Source organism: Thalia democratica, unplaced genomic scaffold (genome assembly GCF_965202585.1).
Source record: "Thalia democratica unplaced genomic scaffold, ktThaDemo2.hap1.1 HAP1_SCAFFOLD_138, whole genome shotgun sequence".
In the NCBI taxonomy this organism is placed as follows: Eukaryota; Metazoa; Chordata; class Thaliacea; order Salpida; family Salpidae; genus Thalia; species Thalia democratica.
Genome location: NW_028139286.1, coordinates 71,474 through 90,028, shown reverse-complemented (window position 1 = coordinate 90,028; position 18,555 = coordinate 71,474). Strand labels below are relative to the sequence as shown.

Here is an 18,555-nt window from a genome sequence, read left to right as displayed (position 1 = left end):
ACTTGTGAGCTGTGAGGTCTAAAATGTTTCATTTATATTAACTTAAATTTATCTTTAAACTCATTGAAACTTTCAAACCATACAACTAATTATAAATTCTTTTAAGTACAAACAGACAAACTAATTTATATAAAAAGAAAATTTTTATCAAGATACCCAACACAAGTAAAAGCTTAGTATTACAAATTATTAAACTTCTAACAGAAAATATATTAAAACCAACTTAATGTCATCACCAAAAAACCTTCTATAAACTGAGCAAGCCTATTTGGTATTAGGAGAAGGCTGGTCTGAAGAAAACATCTAGTTTTGAAGATGGAATTCCTTCTGAAACTGAGTTGAGGTATAGGAGTGAGGGACTCAAGTTCATACAAGAAAGTTTGTAAGTGATCTTTTAAATTTATTTTATTTTATCACATGTCCATACAACAAGTTGAAATATCTGTCTGTTGGATTTTACTATTGTTTTTGTTTTTGAAATCAAGTAAAATAAATGACTTTTGGGTCATTATTTTTACTCAATCCAAATTTTTCTAGGGACATATTATTTACTTGTTCAATTTTTGGGTTCATTATTTTTACTTAATTCTTTAATTATCATTGTTACCCATAACCCTTACACTTGGTCAGTAATTAAAAATTATTATTTATATTATAAGTGTATACATATTTAATATCACTATTTTTTAACTATCATTGTTACCCCTTACTTTTGGTCGATATTTTTTTATTATTACTGTTACCCTTAACCCTCATCCTTGGTTGGTATTTTTTGATAAGTTTTTATTTTTATTCCTGCAAAATTTTTATTGTTGCAAAAGTGACCAAAGTGAAAATTAATTGAAAATAGTTAATTTTTGTTGTAAAAATATATCTGGGATCATTATTTTTACTTAATGACACTTTCGAGGTCATTTTTTAACTTGTCAAAAGTTTGGGTCATTTATTTTACTTGGTCCTGAATTTTTTTAACTTAATCTATTGTATTATAAATTAGTAAATTCTATTCATCTTACACAATGTATTTTTTGTTTTTAACTTATGCTTTATCTGTATTAAAACCAAAAATATTTCAACTATGAAGTTGTAATTAACAGCTCTTTTTACAAGCAAATATTGCAAGCAGTTTCAGACAATTACACATCATACAGTTATTTCTATTTTTTTGAAAAGTGTTTACTTAAAAAAGTGTTACCACTTTTGATCATAACAATTTTTTTTTGGCTAGGTGAATCAACTAAACTAACCCAGACTCTTGTTTCAAAGTTTGTGTACAACATTTTTAAGACTTTTACATTATAGTATTAAACCTGCACATTTTCCTCAACATTTAATTTTTAGCAAAGTGATACCCTCAAAAGTCAAATAGTTAACAACATAATAAAGTTATACAAGTGATAGCTTGAGGCTTTCCACAATTTATATATACTTGTACTTGAACATATACCATTGTTATTTTCACTTAGTAAGTTGACTGATGAAGATATTTCAAATAATTTTACTTCATATCTCAACAAAATAGTTTTTTTTTTCTAAAAATGAAAAATATACTTATACTTGGAAATAGATATAGTAGTTCACTTACATACATCTGCTTTTTATTTTTACCCAGGTTTTACTGAGAACAATTATGTTAAGTCTTATCTTCTAAACAAAATATCCATGTTGCAAATATAGACTAATCAGTTTACTAAAAAGAAAATGTTAAAAGTTAACAAAAAATGATAAAGCATTGTATTCTTTAGTTTGATAGGTTAAGTAGTAAATTTTGAGGTCATGGGATTTTTTTCTACTTTTACTAAGTATAATATTCTCTTTAAAAAATCTTATATCAAATTCTACTTCTACCTTTTGCATACAGATTATTGCAAAATTTAAATTAAAACGAACACATGAGTGATTTCTACAAGGAGAAGCACGTCAAGTACTTCACGCGGGTCCTCAACACCCTGCCCAGCCAGATGTGTGTGCTCGACTCGCAACGCCTCACCATCATTTTCTTCTGCGTGTCGGCATTGGACGTGTTGGATTCCCTCCACGTGTTGAAAGATCAGGAAGAGCTTGTCGATTGGATATACTCGCTGCAGATAGTATCCAATGAGAGCGGGGACAACTTGCACAGGTGCGGTTTCATGGGAGGGGATTCTAATGGGGCGTGTGATAATGGAAACAACACGTCCCACGTTGCCATGACTTACTGCGCCCTGTCGATATTGCTGATATTGGGGGATGACTTGTCAAGAGTTGACAGGTTTGTACTTTTTTTTTGTCCTTTCTAAATCTTAAGTACTATAAGATTTGTTTAGTTGATTAATTGAACTGTTTTTTTTTTATATAATTTGATAAGAGTTGATTAGTTGTGTTTGACAATGTCTGATTACCTTTTCTTATAAATTTGATAAATATTATGGAGACAAATTTAGTAAAGTTTTGCATCTTTAAAATTTTTTAAATTTTATACTAGCTTATTAACTATTTTTGAGAAAACTTTTAGTCTAACAGCGATAGACTTTGATTTAAAAAAAGGTTTGTTATCATTTTAAATGTTATTTAAAATTTAAATTATCAAACACTCTCAGAGTTGATCAAAAAATTCTTCAAGTTAAAAAGAAAAATTCTTGAACTAAAATTATCACCAATTTATTTTTTTTTTGCTACATGCGCTAGTTTCTGCATTTAAAAATATTTTTACAGTGATTTATAAAGTAGGTTTAAATTAGATTTAAAATTTGTTTGTGTTCATAACATTTTGCTTAATAAACATAAAACTTCAAAAGTTTTCAATCAAAAAAAGATTATGAAAATATATTTAAAACTTTTTTTCAAAGGTTACATAATAAGCAATCAAACATTTGTTTAATTTATTTTAATTAAACTACTACAATAACATTATAATTTTTATATAACATTGAATTTTTATAGCTTTATAAACAGATTTTCAGTTATAGACATTGCAAATTCATGTTTAAAAAAAATGTAAGATGCCTGTACTAAAAGTCAACTTTTATAGCTATTAATTAAATCATACTAATTTGTTTTAATTTTTCAAAGTTATTTCAGTGTTATTTTCTAACAGTCAATAATCATATACAGGATATAGAACATGTTCGTTTATAATAAATATAATAAATTAAAAATAAAGTTTCCACTCAGTAAAGCTATGGTGTATATTTAATCTTTGATATCATTATATATTAATTTATATTAAGATAAACTTTAACATAAAGCCTTTAGCTACCTTTGTCATATACTAGCATTCTTTATTTTTAGCAAAACTGATTCAAAGATAGTCAGCAGTTTTCTTTTCAGCAAAGTAATGTTTTCATGTTTTGATTCTGTTTCTATTACTTGTTAGCGTTAATGTAGACTAGTAATTCAATGTTAATATATTAGTTATACGTATATTAAGTATAAAAAGTTTTGTTTTAACTGTATTAGATACTTCTGTTAAAAAGTTTCTTAAGTAAGTTTTACTACTTCAGAAGTTGTGTTGATTAAAAAACTAAGAGTGTAATAATGTGTACTATACTGAGTAACTTTTTATAATTTATAACAAGTTACATGACTTTCTCAGTATTTTTTTTAAGTGTCAATAATGTATTTTACTTTAAGTATAAAGTCACTGATGTAAAACTTGTTAGCATCAAGACTTGAATTTCTCTGTTTTAATGACATCATTGGCAATAAAGTGTATATTTAAAAAGATCTCTATCTATTGACTCATTTTAATTTTCACTTAAATTTTAACTAAATCACAAACTTCAATAATATAAACTACATGGATGTATGCACTTTTAAGATACCAATAGTGGTGTTTATACAAGGCAATGAAAGTATAACAAAACTGACATAAACACAAGCGCTTATTTTGAGAAAAAATAAACCAAAACGTGCTAAACAGCAATTTCTTTTCTTAACGCAACAAGCAACTGACTCATCAACAGAAAAGGCTGCTTGGAAGGCATCAGAGCCCTCCAGCTGGAAGACGGTGGTTTCAAGGAGATGTGCGTGGAAAATGGCGAGAGGGACATGAGGTTCATGTACTGCGCCATGTGCGTGTGCACCATACTCAACGACTTCTCGTGCGTCGACGTCACAAAAGCGTGTGAGTTCATCGCGAGCAGTTTCTCCTACGACGGAGGTTAGTGTTGTAGAATAACATATGAACAAAGTAAAACGTATAATAATGTAACAATAAAAATTTGAAAATATATTTTAATCTTCAAAAATTCTTTCAGCTGTTTTATTTAAAATCACTAGCGTTTTCTCATACCATGTTAACTATACAACCTTTGAAAAAGTATTAAAACCAAGCGAGATGTGAAAAACCCATCAACTTTCAAACGACAGGTTTCGGCCAGGGACGATGCAACGAGAGCCACGGCGGGTCGACGTTCTGCGCGGTGGCTTCGCTGAAGATGATGGGCAAGCTGGACGAGGTGCTGGGCGGAAGCAAGATGGACAAGCTGACCAACTGGCTGCTGTGGCGGCAGCGGTGCGGGTTCCACGGCCGACCGCACAAGGACGACGACACCTGCTACACCTTCTGGATCGGATCCACCCTGAAGATTGTCGGCCACCTCGACGCGGTGTCCAAGGAAGAAGCCGTCCACTTTGTCCTCTCCACCCAGGACCCGCTGACCGGGGGGATGGGCAAGTGGCCGCAGGTCCACGCCGACCCCCTCCACAGCTACATGGGGCTGTCGGGGATTTCCCTGCTCGGAGAGTGCGGTTTGGAGGAGGTGGAGCCGTGCCTGAACATCAGCAGGAGGAGTCGCGAGCGGATGGCGGAAGTGCATGAAAAGTGGCGTTCTCGCAACAGGGGGTTTTTGTGGGAGCACAAGAACATGATCGTGGCTGTGGTTGCCGGGTTGATGCCCGTTCTGGTGCCCAAACTGTTCAGCTGCTTGTTTAAATCGTGAAAATGTTTGATTTGTTGTAATGTTGAACGCAAGCATTTTAGCACGATCATATTACTATTTTATTCAGTATGTTTTAATTAATGTTTTACCTGCGTATTGATTGAGAAGTTTAAAACAAAAAATGCTTTGCAAGTATGATAGTATATTTCTCAGAAAAAATTTAAGCTTTTTTGCTAATAGAAGAAATTTTGTAAGTATTTTATCTGAAAACAAGCTTGACAGAAATATTTTTATACATGTTGAAGTAAGTGATAATTTTTTTGATCATGACATTTTTCCAAGTTTTAAACTTAAGTTAATATTAAAAACTAAGAGAACTTTTTTTGCACCGTCTTTCTATAATTTTGAGTGATATACAAAGCTCTATTGAGTACATAAGTTTTCTACTGGTTCCAAATTTATGACACAACAGTTATTCAATTTCAATTAAATAAAAATTAATCATCTATTTAAATTCGTTTAGAACTCGTAGCATGGTTGCCACACATAACTTTTCTGAGTAAATAAAAAATTCAGGCTTGTTTTAATTAACAAAAAAAAACTAAGTTTAATTTGCTTAAAATGTTTCTTGACCTTTAAAATAAGTCTTGTTTTTATGTTTTAGAAATGTTTTGTTTCTTAATAAGCATCTTTGCCTTTCAAATATTAAGTAGCTTTATTATCTTAATGATATTTTTAGGTACTCAAGGTTAATTAGCAGTATTTTTACTAACTTCTCTAAAACAATGGTAACTTGTTTTTCTTCAAGTCGTGTCAACCTTTTATTGGAGAGTTTAGGTACTTATTGTTTCAAGGTATGATAATTTTCTGAAGTTTTATAGTTAGAGAGTTCATAATTTATCATGCAGTTTATTTAGAAAACTGTTATTAAATTAAGTTTAAAAACTTTTGTTTAATTTTCGTATTTCAATGTTTCTACTTTAATATGATGTAACCTTTTTTATTTCATTATTGAGTTAAAATATTTAAACTTTGTAAAATTGCACTACAACAACAGCTTTTAGTTTAACCTTTTTTCGATTTAAATGTTTTCTAAATACCAGAATAAGTGTTTTTGGAATATACAATGAATAAACTTATAACTTAAATTTTTCAAGTATCTTCTAAAAGATATTCAATTCTTGGATTGAATTTAAGTTTTTCAAATCAAATTTCTAATGTGTTAAATATTAAAAAAGTTTTATAGCATACTATGTGTAGTAACTGATGTTTTTATAAAGTTCTGCTATTGTAATATAAGTTTTTGCAAAGTATTTCATGCTTGTATTAGAAGCTTCAGTTACTTTTATTACTAATCATAAATTTATTCGCAATATTTTGGATAGTTTTTTGATAACATACTTAACGATAAATAAATGCTAATGTGTTATTATGAGTTTGTTTAAATAAAATTTATCATTTAAACAAAATATTTATTTACTTTTTTAAGCTAATTTAAATAGTTTTTATTTTGATAATATATTCTAAAGTCAGTAGTTTTGAATAAATTATTTGATTACAAAAATTGTTTGTAAATTATCTACTGAATCCATAAAATTAGTATTCTGCCGGATCCGGGTTTTATTTGAAATTAAGATTTTCAGATATAATGAAATTTGTGATTTTTTTTTTATTTTATGCCTAGTTTAATTTTCAAAATTTTTTTTTGATATATATAGTGTAAGTCTAAAATACTTTTAAAATATTTTTATTTTTTCTTATTTTGCTCTTTGTCATTAATTCCAGAATGTATACTGAAAGTTTCAAAACTACCTTAGGTAAGACTTTTTTTTCAAGCACGTTGTTTTTAATTACACTAGGTATCCCGGATTTGATGATAAAGAGCAAAAAAAAAGGTCTTAGCCGTTTTTTAATGGTAGTTTTTTGAGAAATCTTAGTAGAGGGGACCATAGCTTAGTGAATTTATTTAAAGAAGTCGTTTTGAAAAATAAAGTTTGGAAAAATCTGGTTTAGAAAAACAATTCGAATTAACTAAATCTTAGTTATCATAAAATTATTAAATTAAACTATGTTATAGTTATCATGAAAATATAGAATACTTTTTTTTAAAAATATCAGAAGCAAGATGCATATAAATATTCAATATGTTTATATCAAAAATTTTACCTATTACGTGTATTTTAACAAAATTAGTTTTAATGTTTTGTAAAGATTATTTTGATTCAGAGCTTACCTTTTAGATTTAATTTCAGTGTTTCTTACGTTTAGTTACGTTACAGTTAACGATTAAAGGTAATTAGACCGACAACTTCTGATTTTTAGTTCAATCATTTTTCATAGAGTAGAAGTGGATAACATACAGCCTTAGAGTGAGATCCGGTCGGCCACTATTTTTGATTATTAAAGTTTTTACTAAGAAAATAAGTCGATAAAGTATTAAATAAGTTTCTACAAGCTGGTAAAAATGAAATTGCTAACAAACTGTAGTAATAATTCCATGGTTAAATTTTTGTGATTTAGTGCTAAACAAAAAACTACATGTTAGCATACAATAACATAAATAAAGCGGCTTGCAAAATTTTATGTCCAATATAACCATTATGTTAAAAGTTACACAATAGGCTGCCCGCTGACTAGAAACCTAACCTTATTATTCAACGTTAAAGATAATATACAAAAATTAAAACAGTAAGAACAAAACTGATTGGTAAAAATTGAAAAAAGTGCAGATAAAGCAAAAGAAAATATCGTTATGTCATAAAAAGAACAATTAAAAATTAAAATGAATTAATCATTCAACATGTTTTTATTAATTCCGTCAGAGAATAATCATTTAATAAAAGCAAATTGAAAAATAATGTTTGGATTTGTCATTAAATTTTTTCTGACTAGCTGTTTTTGTAACTTTTACAACAATGTGAACTTATTGTTAATTTTATCTTATTTGTAACTATACTTGTAAATGTTTTTCTGTCATTTAAAATTTATTTCTATTCAAAAAAGTATATCATGCTATACATTTATTAATGATAATTGGTTTTTTTATAGGCTGTTTTTTTTTGTTTAATTTATAGTTTCAAAGTAAAGACTTTTGTCTACTAAAAAAATTATGATCTTTTCTGTTAGTTTTGTAGATAACTGGGACTAGATTCGGATTCTAAAGTTTAACCAAAAACAGGGTTCGTGCGCGTCAGGCTAAGTCAGGCTAAATCAGTTTTTTTGAAAAACGTCAGGCTAAATCAGTTTTTTTATTTAAAGATTTGAGAATTTTTATTTTTTTTCAATTCAAATGCTTGAAAATTTTTGATTAAAAAAAGTTGAGAAATCTTTTTAAGATCGAATTGAGAAGTTAACTTATTTCTAAAAAATGGTTTAGCTATTAAAATCAAAATCAGTCAGTATCTGTAAAAATAAATGCTTAAAACTTGTTTTTGAATCTCTAAATAGTTTTTAAGAATCTTCATTATTTTTTTTGAGTAGATTATATACGTCATAACTGTGAAAACTCATAAAAAAATACAGTTTAAACATTACAGTTTAGTTCAACAACTTAGCTTTTTGTTTGATTTTTAATACTCTTGTAAGCGTTTCATTTTAAATTTTAATAAAACACCACAATGCACGTCGTTTATTATAAATCTGCTGGTTATAATATTTTTACTTAGTGCTTAATTAAATTGAACAACTGTGTTAAGTAATATATATTAAATTGTTACACTAGTAATAGTTTGTAATAACACTTATTTTAAAACTTATCACTGAGTTTGTTACGTTTTGGGCATAGGGGGGATCAATCACCTTTTTCACAATTTAGCCTTATTTTATTGAGTTGTAACTAAGCTATGTGTTGTTTTTTGCATATTTTTAAAGCTCTAAATATTTTTGAGATAAAGCTGGTTGAAATCAGAGACTACAATATTACTAATCAAGACCCCCTAATACCTAAAATAACATCTAAAGGGAATTTTCCTTACTTTGAGAAAATGTCAGGCTAAATTGGTCTCAGTCAGGCTAAATGAAAAAAATTTCGCGCACGAGCCCTGTAGTAATTTTAATCAACTTTTTCAAAGTTCTTCTCATGTGATTGTTCAAAAGCCTTTATGTTGATATATATCATAAATAGCCATACAATCTAGATTTTATTTGTTTTTATTTTAAATTTATTACTGTTTAATTTTTTGTATCAACCTTTTTAATTAAATAATATGTTCAGGGTTGCCACAAAGCCAGGAAAAACAAGTAAAAATTACAAAAGTCAGAAAAATATAGGGATTTTTGAAAAATTTTAGGAAATTTATGTCAACATGCTCTTAAAAAAAAAGTTTATCGATACTTAAAACTGCATTTTGATAATATTATTTTCTAAAATAATTTGCTTTTGCAATTTATCATTTTTTAGGGTCTAATTGAGTTTTTGAAACAAGCTAAACTTTCAAGTCTTTAGTTACGTATTTTTTAATAGGTTTTTATTAAGAGTTTGATTTAGAAAAGTCAAAAAAAGATTTTTCAGCTCGATCCGTGGCAAACTTGTATGTCAAAATTTGCAACATTTAATATAAGTAACATTGGGCATAAAACATTACATCAGACATTTTTATTTGGCTCTGCTCTTATTTTGCTCTTGCTCTTAATTTTCTCTTAATCTAAATTGTATTCAGTTAGACCAGTCAGAAATAGGCTCTTATTGACTGACTTGACATTCAGAGCAATGAAAATGCAAGTAGTTAAGTAGTTTCTTTAACTAAAATGATATTTTAACTAATAATATATCGATTACTAATTATAACTTCTGTACTTTTTTTTAAGTCTAAGAAAGATACAATTTTAATTTTTTATTTTATCAAAGTTGTTAAAAAACTATAATTAAAAAAATTTAAGGATTTTTGCAATTTTTCTACAAAATTCCAGGATTTTTTGCCACTCTACTATTTTTGTATATCCGCTTTGATGTTAGTTACTTATTAATGAGTTTGTATTGAAGGTTAACTAGTAACTTAAAACGAACTTTTTGAAAAACAAAAAAGATAATAAATACTTATGTATAAATAAAAAGACAGAATCTCAATGTAAAGAATCGGACGTTTAAAATAACTTAAAGCTATTGTAAAAGTGTGAAAGCGAGAAAACACGCTCGGTGTAAAAATTTTGCACATTTTTCAATATCTAACAAATAAAAGTACGTCCTCGTGTGGGCTCGAACCACCAACCTTTCGATTAACAGTCGAACGCGCTAACCGATTGCGCCACGAAGACTTATTCAAATAACTCATTAATTACTTTATATACTTAAAAATGTTCTTTCTTATAACACTTGTTAGAAAACTATTAGATAAATTAAAAAAAATATTTGATAGACTTTATGATATTATAATTGTTACTATTAAATACTAAATGGATAAAAATGCCGGTTCTAACAAACTAAGTATGCAGAAATCTTCCCGTCGGGGAATCGAACCCCGGTCGCCCGCGTGACAGGCGGGAGTACTCACCACTATACTAACGAGAAAAAAATGTGGCCAGTACGGGGATCGAACCCGCGACATTCGCGTTATTAGCACGACGCTCTAACCAACTGAGCTAACCGGCCACACGTTTAAGCTGCATTCCTCAGGAGTATAATTCTGACTAGCGAAATATGACGCAACAATACCATAATGAATTATTTTGATAAAAAATCTATTTACCATACAACTGTGAAGTCTTAAGGCTAAGTTAATTTTATTAAAATTATGTTTTGGTATAAAACTAATGATGTTTCACAATCTTGTAGAATTATTTAATATAAGATAAAGCTTTAACAATACTTTTGTCAAATTATATATACATTTTGTAAGTTATTTAATGTTTTCATTTAATGAAATTTACATACTAAAAATTCTTATGGGTGTTTACATTTAATTGCGCTTATATAAAATTTGATGACAGTGTTCTAACTCGCAACACAGCGCTCATTTCCTTCAGGAACTCAACAACCAACGTATGAAGGTTTGTGTTTGGTCATATTTAGAAGTTTTCTCTTGAACTTCATTAAAAAATAGATTGCAAAAATTTAAACAAAATGTTATAAATGGTTTCTTTGTGAGAAAATAAAAATAGTTTTGAATAAGACCGAACAAAGTTTTCGTTCGAAACTCGACCTTTTGATGGTAAACTTGAGTGTCTTTTGTTTCATTAATCAATATGAAATCTTACGCGTACAGTTTTATTTTCTTAATTTACGTGTTTAATTGCTTTTAATAGCTCTTTTATAAAACTTGTTAATTATATCACACCTAACCAAGATAGTATCATGTACCAATAACTATTTTGAATGCTTACATCAAATAAAACGACAATGTACAATGTATTTGTTTTTGTAATTGTTAATTAGTTTCGTTGAACAAGTCTATCAAAATAAAACTATACATTAATTAGAAATAAAATTGTGTCTAGAAATAAAAAAAAATTACAAATTTTTTATATTTTTTAATATTTTTAATAAACTTGAATGGGTGATAAAGCACTTTTCAAGTTTAAATTATCTTGCCAAACTAGAGTAGAACGTAAATCTTTATATTTATAATGATTAGTATTATTTTATCAAAAAATATGCTTAATGCAGTTTTAATAAATCTCGTTTGTAACTTAATTTAAGTCTGAAGTATATTTTGTGTACTTGATTATGGAGCATCTCATAATTCGTTTAACTTGAGGTCTAAATTAAACTTTATATTCATATTGATTGGTTTATTTTTATCAAAAAAAAAGCCTAATGCATTTTTAATGAATCTCGTTTGTAATTTAAATTTATAATATGTTTTGTGATGTTTGATTATTGAGCTTCTCAGAGTTCGTTTAACTTGAGGTCTAAATTAAACTTTATATATATAATGATTAGTATCATTTTATCAAAAAAATATGCTTAATACAATTTTAAATAATCGCGTTTGTAATTTATATTAAATTTTAAGTATATTTTGTGATACTTGATTATAAAGCATCTCATGATTCGTTTAAATTGAGGTCTCAATTAAACTTTATATTTATAATGATTAGTTTACTTCCTGAATTTTTTATCCTTCTTCTACTCTTCTAACAATAATTGTCTTTAAATTAATTTTAAAATTTATATTCTATAGATAGAACGATTTTTTTAGAAGTAGGATACTAATTGTTTGTTTTCAAAAATATATTTTATTTTTACAACACATACAAAAGTACGTATAAACAAAAACAATCTATATGAGAGTATGATTTTTTAAAAACACGGCATAATAAAATCACGTAGACAATTAAATCAATTAATGTTTCTTCACGTTTAAAAATTATTTTTAAAGCTTTAGAACTAATAAACAGAACAAATTGTTTTAAAAATATTTAATTAAGTTGATGTTAATTACTTCCTAGATCATGACTTTTTTGAAAGATTTGATAACAATAGACGCTTTTAACCTACGTTAGAAAGCTAAAAAGGTCAAACAAAACTACTTTTTTATGAATTTTTGTTTTGAAACTTCTTTTTATGCTTATAAAAAAACTGTCTAGCTAAAGACTAGTACTTTATAAAGACATAAGAAAATAATGTCACGTAGAAAATAAAAATAATTAGTTTTCACTCACGTTTTAAAACAAAAACTAAAAAAATCATTAAGCTGAATTTTAAAATTATTAAGAAAACTTTTGATCAAGTTGATGTTAATTACTACTTAAACTAAAGCTAAATTTAATGATTAATAACGACAGTCGCTTTTAACTTTAAAAAAAAAGTCAAACATAATGTTTTAAAACTAGTTTTTGTTGTATGTCTTTTTATTTGTAAAAGCAAAATAGAAACACATTGTAAAAGACAAACATCAAATTAGAGCAACTAAGTTAGATCTATTACTTAGAGTTTATCAATACATTTAAAAGAAAAAAGCTGATATTTTATAATAAATTCTTACTGAGCCAACATTGTTATAAGCTTAACAATTATAAGCAATGTTCCGTTTTAAATACTGTAATGTATGTATTTTTATCAAAAAAATGTGCTTAATAGAATTTGAATGAATCTCCCTTGTAATTTAATTTAAATTTCTAGTATATTTTGTGATGCTTGATTGTGTTTCATAATTCGTTTAACTTGAAGTTTAACTATTCGATTAGGTTTGTGTTAGATTCATCAGAAAAGTCTTTTGCGAGCCGATCACATTGATAAAAGAATCTTGGTTGAACTCTCAACGCAAAGTTGTATAGAATTACCCATTTAATAGAAAAGTATTTATCGATTGCATAACTGTTAAGCACATGCTGTTTACGCTGACCTATAAACTTTTAATTAAAACTGACTTAATGGAACAAGTGAAAATTAATATAACTTTCAGGATCACTAAGACTTGAATTAACTTTTTGGTTACAGTTTTGTAGTTTTAACCAAAAAAAACAAAATATGTTATCATTTGGTGACTATGATTTCGATAAATAAAGTGTCGCTTACTTTATTATTTTAAGTGTAGATTCTTAGCTAAAAACAAACCATTAAAATGCTAACATAAATAATCGTAGAAAACCATATGTTTGAACAAGCTGTTATTGGTATTAATATTTTATATTGTCAACCTTTACTCGAAACAGTTTGACATTGTACAAAGCAAAAATAAACATATATTTTTAGATGTTACCAAATCAAAAAATTTATTTATGTAAACGCCAGTACATATCAAAAGTTTTTAACTTAGTTTTTTTTTTCTTAGATTTAAGTGTTTATAAGTTGTTCTTAAAACCAATACACACTTGAAAAAAAGCATCGTTTAAAAATATAAAACTGAGGATCTCTGGTAGAATGAAACATTGTTTTATAACAAAATACTTTATAATAAAGTGTACTTATCTCAAAACTACTAAAAACAAAAGTATAATATTTTACTGTATAAAGCTGTGGTTTCTTTCAAACATTTTAAAGTGATTACACTGAAGAACGTTTAAAAATATTATAAAAAAATTATATATTTCTTGTTCAAGGTAAACTGTTTTTATTTTCATTAAATGTATTACTTTTAAATACTTAATTTTTTTTAATAAGTACCATCAGTACTATAAAGTGACAAATAGAACATTACAAAAAATACAATTGATTTTTTTTGTGATTGTAAACTACTGTTAAAATAAAATTCAGCACATTAATAGGCTCAATCTTATGTATGTATTCAAAAATACAAAGCATCTCTGTTTTTACATGGTTAAAGTATAGAGGTTCTCTTTTATCATCTTCTTGGGCATCACTTTTATTTATTTTTTCATGATAATTAAAGTGCATATAACTTACTTAGTTTATTATATTATTAAATTGTATATAAATATTTGTAGCGCTTATGCCTAAAATAAAAAGTTATCAATAAGACCGAAAATACTTTATTAGAATAATCACATTACCATGGATGATTATAAAAGTATTATAAAAATACAACATTAAAGAAACTTTGATGCTTTTTATACCTTTTAAAGACAGTTAACTTGTTAAACGATGTTACTTCAAGACAATAAATGTTCATTAAGTTATAAGTTCATTAATAACTAGTAAGATTATTTTTGTGGAATAAGCACAGTACCATGGATGAATAAAAAAGTAGTAAATATATAAATACAACTTTTTCGAACTTTGAGGCTTTTTATACCTTTCAAAGACAATTAAATTATTAAATGTTACTTCAAGACAATATTTATTCATTAAGTTATAAGTTCATTAATAACTAGTAAGATTTTTTTTTGGAATAAGCACAGTACCATAGATGAATAAAAAAGTAGTATATAAATACAACTTTTACGAACTTTGAGGCTTTTTATACCTTTCAAAGACAATTAACTTATTAAATGTTACTTCAAGACAATATTTATTCATTAAGTTATAAGTTCATTAATAACTAGTAAGATTTTTTTTTGGAATAAGCACAGTACCATAGATGAATAAAAAAGTAGTATATAAATACAACTTTTACGAACTTTGAGGCTTTTTATACTTTTCAAAGACAATTAACTTATTAAATGTTACTTCAAGACAATATTTATTCATTTAGTTATAAATTCATTAATAGCTAGTAAGATTTTTTTTTTGGAATAAGCACAGTACCATAGATGAATAAAAAAGTAGTATATAAATACAACTTTTACGAACTTTGAGGCTATTATACCTTTCAAAGACAGTTAACTTATTAAACGATGTTGAACTTAAACGATGTTACTTCAAGACAATATTTATTCATTTAGTTATAAATTCATTATTAACTAGTAAGTTATAAGTCTGAACTTTAAAAAACGTTAAGTAGATATATTACTATTATTAAAATTATTATTAATCAGTTTTTTACAAGGTTTTGATTGTCATGTATAACTAAAAAAATTGATTTAATAAAAAGATAAAATTTAAACAGTTTATAAGAAAAAAAAATATAGTGCTTTAGTAAAAGAAGTGAATAAATAAAATTAAAATCAGATAATTTGATTGTTACGTCATTTCAACGATTAAGAAGATCTAAAAGTATTTGGGTAAAAAAATATTACAATAAAATAACTAATAAAATGGAAAGTTTAATAATTTACTAACAGTATAATATGATGTTTGTTTTAAGACCAAAGAAAAGCTTTAAACCAAAAATAAGTATAAATATAGAAAATGAAAATAAATTAACTCTCACTACTTACTTAAACATTACTAATGTAGTCTATATTGTCAATTTCTTAGATTGGTAACATAGAGCTAAGGCTAGTTTAAATTTTAACAAGTATTATAAGTTGTTAAAATTTTATTGTAATTAAACTAAAATAGTGATATAATTAAATTTTAGTCTACGTGAAAACAAGACTTATTGGTGTAAACTTTTATAAATAGACGAACTGTAACATAATGTAATTGAAATAGCTATTGTTTTAGTTAGTCACTCTTGTCTTATCATTTGCTACTAAAATATAATATCTAAAATCGATTACAAATTAATTTTAACAAATTTAAATACAATATTTATTTAAAACTGTTGAATCGTTAAAACATTGCTTTTATTGTGAAATTAATCCATGTGGTTGCTTATGAAATTTACGTTATAAAAATACGTAGTATTAACTGTTTATCTAATTGAAATTAAAATAAAAAGTGACATGAACAACTTTTTACTGACTTTTATAAACAAACATCTAAAGTATAACTAAATACTTAACTAAAACTTTGTTTGCTATTTATGAGACTTAGCAGTAAATACCATAAAATAATTAAATTACAATACTAGATAGATACTAATAAACTAAACTACAACGCAAAACTGTTGTGTTACTTATAGAATAATACCAAGGTTGTCTACTATAAAACTGCATCATTCATAGTACAACACCAAGGATATATACTATAAAACATTAAGTTTTACTTTTAGTTTAAACCTGTCTGTTAAAAAAAATAAAATTATGTTCAATATATAATTAGCTTTGGGCTGAATTAACAATAACGCTATTACTTCAGGTTGAACAAAATTTCAAATAATTTGACAGTCATAAGCTATCTAAACATACGAAGTTTGATACAATTTAATGTCGTTAAGAGTGAAACATGTATTTTAGTTAATCTAGAGTTTTTTTATTTATAAATCAATATTTATTCTACCTTTAACGACCCTATAAGATTTTCAAAAAATACAAAATACACCTTAAATATAAATATATATAATTAACCTTGGGCTAGAAGTAGTACTAAATTACTTGACAAAAAAATACAATGTAACAACAAACTAGGATTATACACAAACATCATTAACTGAAGAGAACCCGTAGATTTGTTTTTAAATAAACTTTTAAATAATTTTACTGCAACAAAACAATCAAGTGTTAACTAGAAATATAAAGCTGGATTTGACTTTAGTCTTGTTAAGGTAAAATAAATCATGAGTAAAACATACACTTCAATCCAGGAACCTTTTTTCAACCAAAATTTATCAAAGGAGTATCAAATTAAGAAATAATAAATTTAAAGTATAATAACAAATTAGACTTACAAATAAACATTAGAAAATTCATTTAAGAACCTGTACAAACATCAAAAAAAACTTCTAAAAAACTCTACAGTAACATCAATGAAATATTGACTAAAATTTTATCTAATTTTTTTGAGAGGGAAAAAATAAATCATTAGTAAAACTCACTTTTGAACTAATTCTGAGTTTTGTTTAACTTTAAGTCAATACTTATCCAATGGTAAACGTCCCTATAAAATTAGAAGAAACTACATTGTTTACATTGAGTGCTACAACGAAGTAGTTACATTTGGAAAACTTGCAGACTTTAAAACGAGAAATAAGAAACATTTGCCTAATTCCATTTGGTTTTATATTGGTGATAAACAGAAGAAGTATGAATAGTCAGAATCGTTAAAAAAAGATGGGCAATAAAACATAACATTTAGTTAACTGTTTTAGTTATTGAAACATGCATAAAATATTGAGGCATTGTTAAACCAAACAGTTTAGATTTCATAAGACTCAAAATGTAGTACTTATTTTTAGAAATTTAGTAGTATTTATTTTCCAAAAATACAACTTAGACAAGACCATTGTGTATGAAATACAAAAAAAAACTTGGCTCTATATGGAATTATCAAAATTACTGTAAACAACAACTAAACTAGACCCCAAAATTAAAACGGTTTCTGAACTGGCCTTGATTATAATAAAGACATAAGTTAAGTTGGCTATCGTTAAATTTTCAAATTTAGAGACACATATAATGTTTGGCGGTAGAAGACTTAATACATTTTACAGGACGTGAAACTAAGACTAAAAAATCACAAAGCTTTTAAATAGGAAGTATATTCGAGCTGTAATTATTATCTGTGAGTTTAACTTAAATGTTGTTTAAGAATAAATCTGGAAATAGTCATATAAACCAGCGCGACAAGATGACAGTTAATGATAAAATACTAAGAGCAAACTTTAATTTAAAAATCAGTACGTTCTGAAAATAATAGGAGAATAGTACAAAAAATATATATGTCTGTATTAGATTGATTAAAGAGAAACCATAGTTAAAGAAAATTTTAGTTAACATCACAGTAATACGAACAAAACAGTTTTATACCAACTAAAAATACGAAATTAAATCTAATTTTAGTCTTGTTGAGAATAAGTATATTTAATTACGAATAAGACATGAATCTTAACTCAAAGCTCTATGCTAAAAAAATATTTATTCAAATTGAAATGATTGAATAACGTAAATATTGACAAAAGTAGGGCAAATTTACGAACTAGAGTTGCCATAATACCATTGTCAATTGAACGCTGAATGCTTAGTAAAAGTTGGTTCATTTAAAACTAAAATCTTTAGTTAATACTTTGTAAGGTAAGCAATTCGTTTAAACAAGTATGATGCAGACATTTAAAAACTAGATTTAGGAATTCAATTGAATTTTATATTGGTAATAAACAGACTTTTTTAGTAAAATTAGATGTAGAGTAAATAGTCTAAGTAGATAAGGTAGTACAAAGCAGGATTATTTGTAGTTATGAAGTGAAATTAAAGGAAAACAGTATCAAATCCGTAAACAACTGCTTCACTTAAATTAAGTATAAACACATGCGTAGATTTCTACTATACTAACGTTTAATTGCATCCAAAATCAAACCAACCAAGTAGATCATCTACAGATCATTAATAATAAACAAAAACAAGTGTAATAATTAACAAACGAATAACAATAACT

The 18,555-nt window shown here is 26.4% G+C and overlaps 2 non-coding genes and 1 pseudogene across 2 annotated transcripts; 1 reads left to right on the top strand and 2 right to left on the bottom strand.

Annotated features, from left to right (window-relative positions):
* The first annotated feature begins 1,892 nt into the window (after positions 1–1,892).
* LOC145845695 (geranylgeranyl transferase type-1 subunit beta pseudogene) lies at positions 1,893–5,554 on the top strand (annotated as a pseudogene).
* A 4,742-nt stretch (positions 5,555–10,296) lies between these two features.
* Trnad-guc (transfer RNA aspartic acid (anticodon GUC)) lies at positions 10,297–10,368 on the bottom strand. The gene has a single exon. It is a non-coding gene; the product is annotated as a tRNA-Asp (tRNA).
* Positions 10,369–10,375: 7 nt separating this feature from the next.
* On the bottom strand, positions 10,376–10,449 carry Trnai-aau (transfer RNA isoleucine (anticodon AAU)). The gene has a single exon. It is a non-coding gene; the product is annotated as a tRNA-Ile (tRNA).
* Positions 10,450–18,555: the final 8,106 nt, after the last annotated feature.